The 15,294-nt window shown below is 45.9% G+C and overlaps 1 long non-coding RNA gene across 1 annotated transcript in view; it reads right to left on the bottom strand.

Moving 5' to 3' along the window:
* The window catches only part of LOC148388262 (uncharacterized), a 30,504-nt gene that overhangs the window by 14,692 nt on the left and 518 nt on the right, over nucleotides 1–15,294 (bottom strand). The gene's annotated exons all lie outside the window — the stretch shown is intronic.

Raw genomic sequence — 15,294 nt, 5'->3', positions numbered from 1 at the left:
AGCTAAACACGCGCTTGGCAAATTGCGCTTTAAAGAGCGCGCTTTCCTACGCACGTGTCGTATTTACGCCTGGATGTGCTTTGTGCTGGCAGTCAAAAGATCAGGGAAATGAGGGCTAATGTCTCCATGTGTTGTTCACTCAAGTTACACGCCGGCGTATTACATGCGGTCGCAATGCGAGTAGAAAAGGGACCAATTGGTTATTTGAACTGCTTTAAACACTTGGATGCATCCGCTGAGAAAAACAAGACATATGAGACAAACCTACATGGAAAAGAAACAATTGAAGAATTATTTTAAGAAACATAATTTTTAGAAACGTTAACAAATTGTGTGCAATAAAGTCAACGCTAACTAACGTTAGCTTAAGCGCCCTGTCCTCACTCTTAATGATTAGATTTAACAGCGCTTGTATCGATGTCACACATATTTACCTATGGCACCACTAGTAAACAAATCATTTCACCAAAAATGTAAAGTTTGTCATATCACAACTGGAGTGAAAACAAGCAAGCTAACATAGTTCATGTTGCTAAAAATCCACAAACTGGCAAAGGTGTGTGCGCTGCAAGGGCACAAGCGGGATAAATGACAAACCACCAGGCTACGTTGTGACCTACAGTACAACTGCTGCCTGTTGGCTGTCGACGGGTGTTTTTGTGCGAGCGAATCTGCGAAGAGAGGAGTAGCGTTAGCGAGCTAGCCCACCGCCCGCAGCCCACCGCTGCTGCTGAGTAAGCCCGGCAGAATTAATGGTCCTTGACAGTAAATGTCAACAGAATTTAAATTACACGGCCCGCTCCCTCTCATGAGCATGAGAACGTCTTTAGCTTCTCTGGGCCGCCATCAACACGACCCCGCCGGCTTTTTCAAGGCAGGAGGTGGGGGTAGGCGGGGGTTTCAAGATGTCTGCAAAGCACCAGCTCAGTATTTTTTTTTGTCTTTCCGTTTTTAAAATTAATTGCGAAACCAGCAGCAAGGCGACGGGGCAGGCTAATTAGTGGAATTTAACAGCAGTGATCATCAGACTTGTCGACAGAATTGCTGGCGTCACGGGCTGCTACGCTAGGCTACGCTACGCTGGCGGCCAATCAAGCGAAACCGTACTCGGCAGAGAACTAGAAATCATCTCGTCCGGAGTCAAACAGCAAATTAATTATACAGAATGCGTTTGAAGTAACCCTCTGAACTGTCATGTGGTGACAAGTTGACCATGGTCATGCACAATTAAATTTGATTATCCAACTATTTTCTATCGCGATTATCTTCACTCGGGTCGTTTGTGAGCTAGGGCCTATCCCAGCTAACACGCTGGAAAACTGACGAGTGCTGCGACTAATAAGACAGAAGACAGAATGTGCATGTGTGTGTCTGTTAAGCATGGCAGCAAATTTTGCTATTCTGCTTTGAAGCGGCCATTTTAGGCCATTTTGTCCATTTCCATGTGTTCTGGGAGATTTTGTCTGATAAGATGAACTTTGTTTCCAAGAGAGATGGATGACGCTATATTGTGAAAAATTGGAGTGTTTTGTCACTGTGACACACTGTTGAGTGTGAGTGCCAAGTTTGGCGGTTTACAATGAAGCGGCCATTTTAAAGTAATTTTGTCCAATGTTATTGCAGATTTCGCCTAAATTCAAAGCACGTCTATTGAAAGATTGCCAATGCTAGTTTTGCATAGAGTATGACATTTTGTCACTGTGGACGTAAGCAACGATTGGCGGCAAATTTGGCATTTGGGTTAGAAACATTTATGTGATCTGGGCCTTCAAAAACGAACTTGTTAACAATGGTAAATTTGGCAACTTCCGTGCCTAGACTGGAGATGCAAATTGCAAGTGTTACCAAATGTAATCAGAGTGTGGATTACACGTCAACGACACCTTTACCTGAGGAGGCTCTAATAAGCTGATTGACCTTTTCCCGTCGCCGTCGCCTGTCTTCAAATTGAGACGAAAGCATTTTTTTCCACTTTTAGTGAGAACTGTGACTTTTTTCTTTCCGGCCAAGGAGATTTGACTTTAATGAGCACGCTTTCCACTCGGCCGCCAGAAGCGTTCTCGTCGCGCGGCGGGCAGATGGCGGGCAAACGTCTGGGCGCGTTTGTTTCTGCGTCGCGCCCGACTTTCATGCGGCTATTTATAAATGGCAGTTTGAATATCCGTACGTCGGATGGGATCGCGTCGCCGCCACGCCGACCATGTGTTCCGGTGTGGCGCGGAGAGGGCTGCATTAGGACGGATAAACATCAAAATTCCAGAGTGGCTCCTGTTGTTTGTGCTTCCCAAAGTGCATTTGTTTAATGCTCTTAAAAGCTTGTCTGGCCGTGTTTTTGTGACATGTCTCTGCCACAGAATCACGGCGATTGCCATGAAAACAAAAACAAACGTCAAGACGCATCGCGGAATCGCCAGCGGTCGCAATTCCCCGTTTGTTTCGGTTTTGCCTTGACTTACGACCGGCTCGAGTCGAGTTTTTGCGGTGTGTGCGAATGTTTTGTTCTTCGTGGAGGCAAACCGAGCGCGAAGCGGAAGAAAAGATGATGCTAATGCAGTCTGAGGGCTCAGTTAGAGACGAGAGCGTCTCTTCTGTCCTTAGGTCATTTCGCAGACGCTTCTTCGTGGCCTTCTTCGTCTTCTCCTTCCCCCTGATGCCTTTTTAATGGGCCACCGACGCGTACGCGGCAAACGGGAGAGTTTTGCATAATCTCCCGCATCCCGGCTCCCGCCGGAGGGACGAAGAGACGATCCATACTTTTGCAAAAGTGCTACAAAATGCGGCGCCGCCGGGCTCGGCTATTGCGTGCCGAGATGGACGCCAGCGCCATTTTCACATTCTGTTAGCATCCAATGCTAATGTAAAAGAAGCTCAACTGTATGCTACACAAAACCACATCATGTACAGTAAACTCAAATCTAAACATTTCATTTTAACGATTCAAAGTAGTTAAGTAAGGTCCAATCAGGAGTATGACTAGATTTAGTGGATTTGGGTCAGAGTAACTTGGTGACTTTTAAACTAAACAATGAGTTTAACTGATGTGTTTTTAAATCAAAATTCTCTGTTTTTTTTTTTTTAAATGTGGTTACACGCACACGGAGTTAGTGTTTTGACCCAGGAATACGGTTGTAAACAAGGATTAGCGTTTCAATTTGAGGAAGGCTTGCAGGACAGGTTTAGGATTTCACAGTAATATTTAAGACTGAAATTTCATATTAGGGTTTTTGACTCAGGTTTCTGACAAGCGCTAAGGGTTTCAAACTAAGCTTTCAAGATAAGGTGAAGAGTGCCAGTATCTTTTTTAAATCTAACATTTAAGAGATTCAAGATTCAAGATTCAAGATTCAAGAGTTTTTTATTCGCCATGTTTGAGCGTGCCAAACAAGGAATTTGACTTCGGTAAATCACAGCCTCTGTTCAACATTTAGGTGACTAACAACAACACTCAGGACATGTGAAAAATGAAAGATATTCTCAAACATCCCCTGATCTTAAACTCCCAAGAGGGCAAAAATACAATACATCCAATACAATGACGCAAAATTGCAAACAAAGATCTTTCTCGCCGATGTCAATTCGATAATGTCAACGTGTCGCAGTATACTGCCAACGACTTGACAGATTTTTTTGCCTTAGGTATCAGTGCTGGTATTCATACAGATTCGGTAAATCACAGCCTCTGTTCAACATTTAGGTGACTAACAACAACACTCAGGACATGTGAAAAATGAAAGATATTCTCAAACATCCCCTGATCTTAAACTCCCAAGAGGGCAAAAATACAATACATCCAATACAATGACGCAAAATTGCAAACAAAGATCTTTCTCGCCGATGTCAATTCGATAATGTCAACGTGTCGCAGTATACTGCCAACGACTTGACAGATTTTTTTGCCTTAGGTATCAGTGCTGGTATTCATACAGATTTCAACCCTGGCCTATGGTTTCAATCAAGGGGTACAGTTTGGGTGTCAAATTAAGACTAATGGCACATAAATAACATTGTTATCCTGAGTGGAAGGATAAGAAAGCATGAAGACTGGTTGTCGTGATATAAATAAAGCATACAGAGCAAAGTAGCCGACCGGAGGTCAGACGAAACATGTGCGTGTTGTGCGTGTGTGCGCATATCAAGTTTAATGCATAAAAGTGCTTACACAAATTGGCCTGAAGGAACCCACCAGTAATCATGTCCTCCTTGACATCTTCGTCATTAGAACTCAAGACGCATCAGCGTTCACTTGTTAATTTAAAAAAAACATTGTGACGGTCCGGCCGGGCTAACACACTTTGAAAAGGTTCCAAAGTACAAGATTCAAGATAGGTTTAGAGTTCTGAATGAAGTTTTAAAATTATTATTAGAGTTTTACTATTATTATGAAAACCTAAAAAAGATGAGGCCAGATTCGGATTTAGCTCATTGTTGAGCCGCCTGTGCTGCTAAGTGCGAATATTCCCATCGTTTCCCGCAGGAGAGCTTGTGAGGCTCTTTATAGCAAAGTAGAGCAAAGTGGCTGTGACAAGGGTGGCCTCCTTTTTCTCTGGCTGCTGTCCTGATGCTTGGCCAGGTTAACGTCTCCGTGCGGCGTGTCATCGGGAGCCGGCTCTCAGGCTGGATGCGCGCGCCGGAGTGACGGCCGGCCCGCCAAACGAAAAAGGAGAGCAATTTGTAGAGCTGCAAGGGTGGCAAGCAAATGACACCGCGCCGGCACCATATTGAGCCAAATGCAGCTTCGTGTTGCTCCTATAAAGTTTCATTTATGACAACAATCAGCTGAAGATTGTCTCGACGGGTTGAAAGTTGTACGCCGGGCCACGGTGGGTCCGTCCGGTCCGGCGATGAGGTTTGCATAGCAGTTTAGCGGCGTCTTTGAAAGCGAGATTGCACCTCTCTTGGGCTCATTGTGCCGCCGTGTTTGGGCCCTCTAATCTGTTTAGCTCGACTTAATTTGCTCCCCCCCCCCCTCACTCCCGTTCCCCTTTCACGTCACTTAATATGCCATTTGGTTCTCCCGGGGGACAATCATTGAGTTTAGGAGAAGTTTAACCAGCTTAGACGGCGGCCAATCCAGATGGGCATCTCGCTGATGAACAAACTCCGGGCCGAGGGTCTCGGTGTCGGCCCGGCGGATTAGGACATGACGCGGAGAAAGGGCCAGCTTTTTGCCCACTTTCTTCCCTCTCAATAACATTCTTTCACATATTAGCTTGGTTCCACGCCCCTAGGTAGGGACTTTATCATGCAGAAGACCTTAATCCACTGTTGTTGAGTCCATCTCTGGGCGGCTTTGATGCGCACCCCCCTCGCTAAGACAAAGCACCCGTGACTGAGACAATGGCGGGCGACAAAAAGGAGGTTTGGCGCGCTGGAGTGCCGCCGACGGGCCTTGTCCAGCGCAAATGAGAAAGCGCATCAAAGGCGGCGGCTGCGCAAATGTGGCGCAGTTAACGCCGCGTTGATGAGGACCCCCGGCCCCACTGATCTCTTGTTTGGCACTTTATCTCGGGCTCACCTCTGAACTCGCCGATGAAAGGGCCCCCTCCCCGCCTGATATGATGAGCGTAAGCTCTTCTTTTGAGAGGCGCTATCAGGGCTCGGACAAAATTGAAAAGGCTCGTTTGCCGTGCCGGCGAGCCACTTTATCCCGTCAGCGTGCATGGGAACGGCAGATTAGCAGGACGGGGCCCCTCACCGCAAAGCCCCCCTCCACCTCGGTTCTTGTAAGATGACCACCAAAGGTAAGTGACAAAAGTCAGCACTCTGCTTCTTGGGCCACTTTTTGTCTTCCTGGCTGAACTGATACACTGACAAACACAAGATATACTGCTTATAGTAGTGCTAGAAGAAGAGCGTAGCAAAGTTGGCTACCAAGGTGCACCTTCGCTCAGGGCCCATCGCCATGGAAACGATGACATAACGTAAGAGCTAGTTTTGAAGGCCGTGTAAATTGGGACATGTGTCATGTGGCCTTCCGATCTTTGGAAGACAAATTTGTGTTCATGAAGAAAAGGATATGTATTTATTTAATATTACCACTTGAACAATAATGTCATGCTTAGTTTAAGAAATGAAGCTTTATTTACTGTAAATGGTTCAATTATTATGTCATCTACATAAAACTTCCAAATTGTACTCAAAATATTTGAAAACAAACATTGCATAACACTTAAATACAAATGTATCAAACTCCAAAGTTAAATACAACTGAACTGTTTTGATCTGAGGTGTAAATTGTTCTTATATCTTATAAATAGAAACAGAATGTTCCGGGACGGAATGTTTGGCACGACGACGACGGCACAAAGGCCATTGAGAGCTTCATTGAGCACCTCCCAAAAGAATCCTGAATTCGGTCGGTCACCTGTCTCAACTTAAGCTGCGCATTTTATTGTCAGCGCGTTTCGGCCAACAGATGGTCCCTTCGGCCCCGGCCAGCTCAACTCGCCTGGGCTCGACCCGGGCTGGGAATCACAGACAGAGGAGAGGAAAAAAAAAAAAACTGGGGGTCGGGTGAAAATCCCCTTAAAGAAGAGCATAAGCTTGAGCAGAGAAACAGAAAGGGCCTGCGACTGCTGCTAATTACCCAGAAACCACACAGAAAGTGGCCAGTGAAGAGGTTCACATCCCTGCTTACGCACATAAAAGGCGTAGTACCAAAACATTTCGCGCTGGGACAAAGGCGGGAAGATTACCATAATCTTTGGGTTTGTATCCCCTGTAAGCCATCCTCCCCTTGGCTCTCTCTCTCTCTCTCTTTCTCTCCCGCTCACTCTCTCAACCCCGAGTCCACCGTTCCCGCTCTCGCCTGACAGTCGCGTCGTTCTTCCCGCCTCCCTGTGATCATCCTGCGGCCTAATGGAGACGATGGCGGGCCAAGGGAGGTGTCAGCAAGCTGACAGAAGCTCTTTTCATGTTGTGTCATTCGTAATCCTCATCCATCAGCAAACCAGACCGCCGCCCCGTCCCGCATGACGCCTTCATATTTCTGCGCATCAAAGCGACATTTTTTTTTTTTTTTTTCCCCATGACTCCAAAGAGCGTCCCGGTCACGGAGGAAGAAGCGAGCAGTGGACTGAACGGTGCATTCAAGACTGTTGGAAGTTTGGAAGCATCTCAAAGTGCAAGCAGGGCTCGGCTAGCATTTTATTTTGTTTGTGATTTGACAGAAAGAGAGATGAAGAGGACACCATGCGGCGACGACGCGACGCCAGGGAGCTTTTGATTTGTTCAAATGTTCTCACAGATATGCGTTGGGGTGACGCCCGTTTTGAATCGCATCCATTTTCTGTGGCGGTTAGCCTCAGCCGGGTCACCGACGGGCGGCGACTTTAGACGAGAGGCGGGCTCCACCCCCAACTCATCCATAACGATAACAAACATGACCGGAAAATGGCCGGAAAAACCAAACAAAAATATGTATGTCCTGCAAGTATAACAAGATCCCTAATTGGCAATAAAATAATGATTGAACATAAAACGAGAGCAAATGGTACAGATGAGCTGAATATGAACGATGTGACTGTTCCACGAGTGTTCATTTCTGCTAACGACAAGGTGGCGCGTTGTTTGATTTCTTCTCGGTCCCGTGCACGTGTGTACAGTATGTGGTGCCTGCCTGCCTGCCTGCCTGCATACATGTTGCCAGTTGCTATTGCTAAGCCAAGCGCGCTAATCACCGTGCACTGATGCGTGTGGTAAACACGTAAGTGTTAATTATACGGAGTTAGAGCCGAATAAAAGAATGAGTGAGCGGACGGATGCGTGGAGGAGGACCAGATGGTGATTGACACTCTCACACACAAAACAACGAAGATGCATACAATTTATTTGGGGATGCGTGTTTTTGTACTTAACTTTCAAGTTTGTGTTCTATGACCAGGTCACAAAAATCAGTTGTATCCTAAATTAACTTTTCCCATTTTAACTGTTATTTTAAGATGATCTTAATCCTAGATGCATTAAAAAATATATGAAATGAGAACAACTTTGGGTGGTTTCCAGTATCAAAAGACGTGTTAGCGCCAGCGCTAACAACAAGCGTGGCGCTAAAGAGCTTTGATGGCTGGCACAGGCGGAACAAAAAGGAAGAGCGCTCAAGCTCGGCAGCCAAACACCTTTGGACAGCAAATCCCGCGACGACGCCAGCTACAACCTAAATCATTTCAACCAACTCTTGTCACAAAATCAAGCGCACAAGAACCACCCAGCCAGCCAGTCAGCCAGCCAGCCGGCGCCACCTGGGCATAGGGCCCCGGTACGCTGGCATCTTTTGTCAGCCAAATGGGAAGTGATGCGCCACCATTTTGCCTGCTTTTGCCTCTCAATTATGGATGGTGATGGTAACGAGCGCCGATGGCAGCCAAACACGCGGCGCCGCTGTGCCACCGCTCCGCTTTTCCATACATTCTACCCGGATCGCAAAGATGAAAATAAAGTCAATTTCGGCTTTTAAGGGGGTTCCTGGTCAGGCACTGATGAGAATTGAGAAAATTTGCGCGGCCCTTGAAAAAGTTCCCACTTGCCTCTACAATTGGTTCTCAAACTTTTTACTCCAAGTTACACCTACAAAAAACTACTATAATGATTCAAATGTATTCTACAACCAATTATTATTCTAATATTTCAGTGAACTTGTTAATTATTTTGTTGATTAATCAACGAGTCAGTTGCAAAGGTTTTATCCCTTTAACGATAAAGTAACAATATTAGCATTATTTCTAAATTGACAGAACAGAAAATGCACACACAAAAATCAGTTTTGATTGGTTTGGTCCAGAATATAAAATGTGTCATAAAACGTGCAAAAATGTCAGTCATTGCTTTCCAAAGTAAAACATTTATGAAAATATGATCAGTCCACTTTCACGGACCAAACAATCGATTATTAAAGATAATAATTAATTTGGTAATTGATTATTTGTCAATTAATCATTGCTCATCTCAAAGTCAGAAGTCTCTTTTTTTTTTCCTCTGAAAATAATCTGAGACTTTGTTTCAAGGCCTGACCACAACCTCCAATTGTCTTCCAACACGAGTCTGCAGTTTGGCAAGCTTGCAAGTGACGCCGTCTGTAAACTTTTATGTATTTTACATACACATTTTAACTTTTTTTTTTTTAATATCTGACTGACCTGGCGCATCTCACAGTTTCCCATCTCAAACGTGGCCCCCGAGCACAAAGGTGAGCCCACCCGTGGCGTAGGAGCACAATTTGGCAATTGAAAGGCACCCAACAAGCGGTGAAAGCAAACTTGTGCACCATTGTAGTGAACTTGAGGGTGTTTATCGGCGTGCACAAAAGTCCAACTATCGATTTGATTTTGTTTTTATTTTATGCGCGTCTCCTCTTTTGGCTGGAGGAGCAAGTTGTCGGCGGGGTCGGCGCTTTTTCCAAAAGCTCTCGGATTCGGGGAGCGCGGCCGGCGCTCGTCCCACGGAGAGGCCGAGCCACTCGGCCGGGGTCGCCCGCGTGCCGCCGAGGTTGGCGTGTGCGTCGGATTCCGCCGTCAATCATGAGCTGTTTTAAGCGCAAAAATTACAAGCTGCCCACTCTCCAAATGTAGGAGGACACCGCTGCTCTTTCTTTAGCTCCGGGGGCCGCAGCGTGTACATTTGGCATTTACAATATAGCAAGTGGGAGGCTAAAGATTTCATTTTTATTTTACACACAAGTGAACTTGTAACACGTGTAACTTGTCCCCTATGTCTCCAAATCTTTAGCTTGACTGTGATGCGGCGCTACACAATATTTTTCAAAGCACTCAACTTGATGTCTAAATATATGAAGCGCTTTTTTTTTTTGTAAATGGATTTTTTTAGCATTGCTGTGTGTTCTCTTTAAGGACGAGAACCAAAGACGTCGTGGCCGGGACTTTGAGAAAATAACACGAGTCGTTATACTCCGGACTGCGGTCGAGCAGCCCGACTTCAAACGGGCCTCCTGACCTGTTTGCCGAGGATCCCCCGCCCCCATTTTCTACTCCTTCGCTTACATTATTAATATGTTTTCTACGCACAGTCTCTCTGACCCGGGACATTAAATAAAACATTGTGCGCTTCATGAAAGATTATCAACGAGCAGAATGTAAGCAGCGGGAGGTGTAAAGTCAGCACAATTCATTCTACGATACAATGTCAATGCCGGCAGCGCCCCCTCAGACCCACCTACCCCCACCCTCCACATACACACACATAGACACTCACACTCAGTCTACCTCCAACGCCCCGCAGGCATATCGGCAGAACTAGCTCTGGATGCTAAGCTTTTTCCGACAAAGCTCCAAAGATAAAGTATCTGCTTTTATGGGCGCCGCAAATCGATTGCGAGGCCTTACAGCCAAATCCCATAAAATAAGTTCAAACGCCGGCAAAATTTGTATTACGGCCGAGCGGCTTTGAAAGTGCAGCTCCGCTTTTGCCGGGGAAAATGATTTAAGCGTTATGCGCTAAGACGTCGGCGTGTCAGCGCTTCGCCTCAGTTTTGCTTCACGTGTCGACGGCCGGCCTCGTAGCGCTTTGCCAGATAAACGCGAGAAAGCGGCGCTGGTCGGAAAACATGGCGGCGGGATGGGCTGATGAATTTTTTTTTTTTTTTGAGGCTTCATTCGTCTTCAAGGTTGTTGAAAGCGGGGCGCCGAGGCCGGCAACATGATGAACCGGCAAGTCAAGTGCAGCGCTACCTTGACTCAACTCAATTTACTTGTGTAGCAAATCGATTTTTCGTCATTTGATCTCCACAAAAAATTGTGTTCTTGCGAACAAAAAATAGCACTGTATTGTATTTGAAAACTCATAAAATACACGTAAAAAATGTAAAGAAATAACTGGTTTGACTGTACAGTGATTGAAGCCCTGTTTTTTATTGGCAGTTTGGTATGTGCATTTGCATATTTTTGCGGATTTAAGACGAATGTTGTCAAACAGGAAACTTTTTAACAGTATTGAACTTCTTTTTTCCCCTCTCTGCCCTCAGTGGCGTGCCGCAGTGTACACATCCGGTGGGATGCTCCAAGTTTGTTTGTATTCCCTCTTCAAGCCTCCCTCATCCTGCCGGCCGGCCGGCCGGCTTCTTAATTGCTTAATTACACCCAATTAGTCAGCCGGCCACTTTCTTTTAAGTCTTGACACCTCGCCGGCCTTGCTCGGGGCGGGAATAGAAAGAAAGATGGAGTAGAGGTTATGTTATGGGGGTCTCTGGAGGACGGACGGTGATGCGCGCGCACACACACAGACACACAGACACACACACACAGAGAATGAGAGGCGCGTGTCTGTGGGACATTTGGGTGCTATCACATGAAACAGCTCGGTGTCAAAGCCTGGCCGCCTTCACTCGGAGGTCCGGGGGGCTCCGTGACTTATTTATGACTCTTGTCCCGCGCCCGCGTAAACCCCCACTATGTGCCCCCCCAACACACATACACGCACGCATGCACGCGCGCACACACACACACACACACACACACACACACACACACACACACACACACACACACACACACACACACACACACACACACACACACACACACACACACACACACACACACACACTAATACAACTTATTGGCTTTTCATACGCGGCTGCTGGTGCTGTTTAAAATGTAAACAGCAGGTCTTGTGTGTGTGTGTGTGTGTGTGGGTGGGGTGGGGGACCACTAATAATTGATTTATACACAGTGAGAGTGAAAAAAGTGTTGCTGCCAGGAAGTGACAGGAGCCTTGACGCCTCGCCCTCAATAGAATTGACGCGGAAAGCTCTTTGTACACCTCCAATGGAAAACAAACACACAAATTTTTCAGTCTGTTTATCTAAAATGCAGAATTCTTTTATGGAACACATGCTCCATTATTTACTGAAAACTCACCTATTTGCTGTTTCTCGTGCTCTCTTGTAATATCTGTAGGCAATTGCAATAAGCAGATTTTTTTTTTTAAATAATATTTTTCTGTTAATGTAAATTTTCCAATGTCAGGCTGAATGGCTGCAGTGCATTTTCCATTGGGCCTGATTTGTCCCGACATGTCTTTACGGTGACTCATCGCAGCAAGAAATACTACATGTGACTGTTTAAATGTATCATCAAGCTCATGCTATGTGAAATAGTTTCAACGTTTGCATCATTCAGCAGCATTTTTCTTCAGCACTTTAGTGCCCCCCACCACCACTATCGGCACAATCTTAAATGTTTTTTTTTTTAATCTTCCTCCTTTGTGTAGCAGCTTTTTGTTGGTGAAATCTGTTACTAATGGCTTATGAATTAATCAGAGGTCAAAGTGATTTTGACTTCCATGCGAGGTGATTGTAAAGCGCTTGAAAGCATCCGTGCTTTTTATTCAGATTTCAGCATTTTCCGGCCCAGTGCATTTTCAGGCTACATAGCGCCCCCACCTGCATTTGTTGGAAAATTCAACCCCCGGGAGCTTGTTTTCACTTAGCAATGTAAAATTTGGACGGCACCTCTGTCTCGAGGGGATCCACAATAAAGAATCAATAAGCCATGTCTGGAAAAGGGTCCTTCAATGACAAACTCCTCCAAAAAATTTTGTCTGCTTGCTACTGGATGTATATCTGTATGAGGATGGATTTTAACTTTGGCCTCTGTGCGTGGGCAGAAGGTGCCAGGTAAATCCGAGGACTCGAGAGTCCGATATTTGAATGGGGTTTCCTTCAAACTCTGTACTCTAAATGTTAGCGGCTTTTTCATTGCCTTCCTTTGTGTCGCAGCTTTTTGTTGGTGAAATCTGTTACTAATGGCTTATGAATTAATAAGCGGCCAAACCGAATTAGACTTCCATGCGAGGTGATTGTAAAGAGCTTGAAAGCCTCGGCGGTTTTATTCAGATTTCAGCATTTTCCGGCCGACTTGCCTTCTCCCATAATGCATCCCTCGGTTGCGGGTGCTCTTTGGTATAATTTACTCAGGTCGGCAAAGAGGCATTAATTTTCTATTATTGTGAAAAGATGATTCGTGTTTTGGGGGCTGTCGCCATGATTTATTCACATGCACAGCAGGCAAAGACGACTAATGGAGGCTACAGTGGCGGGTACCCCTGACGTTTAACTACAGCGGCGGCACATGTGTTAATGTGTCCTCCCCGGGCGCCTCCCTCCCGCTAATGGAACGCAACTTAACACGTAAATTCACTCGTCTGCGACTTAAATGCTCCACCACTCGTCTCGGTGGTCCGCAGGGGGGGAGGAAGACGGCGGTAAATCACGGCTCGTCATATTTGTTAAGGTGGCGCTTGAATATTGCAACAGCCGCAAGACACGCAAGTCAGGACCATATTGACTTTATTCAACATCTAAAATGAGAATATGACGTCGCAATCGGGAATTGTCGTTTTGTGATTCTGCGGGGGCCTTAACATTCCCCCAACCTCACCACAAGTTCATGTAACCTGGTGAGAATAATTTTAGGCTTTCAGCGCAAACCCCTAGAGCTCACTAGAAGTGTGAACAAAAAAAAAATGGCCTTCGACAACAGTTTTGCTCAATGACTCTGTCTATCATAACAGATTGCACACAAAAATCTCAGCAACCAAAGTTAAAAAATTAACAAAACATTGGCCGAAACCCAAAGTTTGATCAATTGGGCCTCCAGCACAAAATTGGGCGTACCTTGCCATGCGGGCAGCAAATCTGAAAGTCTTTAGTTACCTAAGTTGCCAACAACTTCCGGACGAAGAGATTAGCACTCGGCGGAGCACCGAAGGCCAAGTGAGCCACTAAACAAATCAAATGTGCTGATGTACAAATGACAGCTCGCTCAACAACTGGCTCATCATGTGACTCAACGATTTAGCCACGCTCCAATGCGGCCGAGTGTCGGGTCGAGGGGCTAAAAGCGTCATGAAACTCTGCTGAGTGGCCAGAAATGTTTGTTTTTAGCCAGGCGTCTTGGCTGTGAATCAGCGGCTCATTATGACGATTAATGACAGCAGCTCGTCCGTGTGACTCACGGGTTGGGTCGCCGGCACCTCCCCGGGCCTTCATCCGGACGCAACGCGACTCCTTCGCCGCCGTCTGGCCGGATCGGGTATAGCTGCCACAAGTCATGAATCTCTTAAGTATCTGTTTTTAAAATGTAGGTAGTAAAAGTAGAATTCAGAATAAGTGCTCAAGTTGAGTACAAATGTCGGGATTTTTTTCTTTTCCTCAAGTACACTGAGCTAATACTAACACATTAGTACTTTGTTACCTCCCACCAGTGGATGTCAGGAATAACGGCCTAATTAAAGGAGGTAAAAAGAAAGAGGTGACAGCGTGTGCATGGCCATTACAAGGTTAATTAGGCAATAATGAAGAGGATACATCAGGTGACTGCGGGCTTTGCCGCAATGTGACTGCATCTAATCCCCACGTATTAATAGCCAACACTTCACACGCTCCGTCGGAGGATTCCAAGCAGGTTCCGTTCGCCGCCTGTCAACTTGCATTAAGTGCGATGAAGCCTGTCGAGCTTTGAGATGGACGAGATTTCCCTTCGACGTGTCGCCGATTAGCAAAACTCGAGTATTGTATTAAGCGACGAGCACGCTTTTTCAAAATTAACCCCCCAACAAGTCAGTATGACTTCGTAATATGACATTTGGTAGGCATGTCTATCAAGTCTAGATCCACTCAAAAATGACAAAAAGCACAGCAAGTCTATACTTCACCAGATACAGAAAGTCTACCATTTTGCTTTGAAGCAGCCATTGTAGGCTTATTGTTTGATAACTCGCCATTCATTTGAAAACTAACAACTCCATAAGGGACCAAGCAACAAAATATTGGCTGTTCCATTTTCAGGTGCAAAGCTATTATTAAGACCAATCAATATAAAGATTGCTACGCCAGATGTGACTTTGGACTTGCTTGGCTAACTCGGGTTGCATGCCGGCTTGTTGAAAGGTCAGCGTGACCATGTGACCCTGCCACATCCTCCACGGCCCCCTCCTCCCTCTAATTGATTTACAAACGCCACATCAGTCTATCCTGTAACGTCAATACGACTTGATTAGCCGCCGTTTGTCATTGACAGCTCTCACTTGACATGTGAACTTGTTGAGATGCCAAGGTGCCGTCGTCATCACGTCACATCCCCCCCGCCGTCCCCCGCGAGACTGGGAAAAGTCGACAGTGTTGCCGCTCCCGGGAGGGGCGCATGGGAAAAGTCGGATAATCCCCAAATCCAACCTCGGATTTAAGGCGCAGAGTGCGAGTGGAAGCTAATTGGATGCTTGCTAATAATTGGGTTTTTCTCAAGAAAAGGAAAAAAAAAACTAACAATGGAGCAAAAAAGT

Source organism: Syngnathus floridae, chromosome 13 (genome assembly GCF_059516105.1).
Source record: "Syngnathus floridae isolate MCC-2025c chromosome 13, RoL_Sflo_1.0, whole genome shotgun sequence".
NCBI classification, from domain to species: domain Eukaryota; kingdom Metazoa; phylum Chordata; class Actinopteri; order Syngnathiformes; family Syngnathidae; genus Syngnathus; species Syngnathus floridae.
This window is presented reverse-complemented; position numbering and strand designations above follow the sequence as displayed.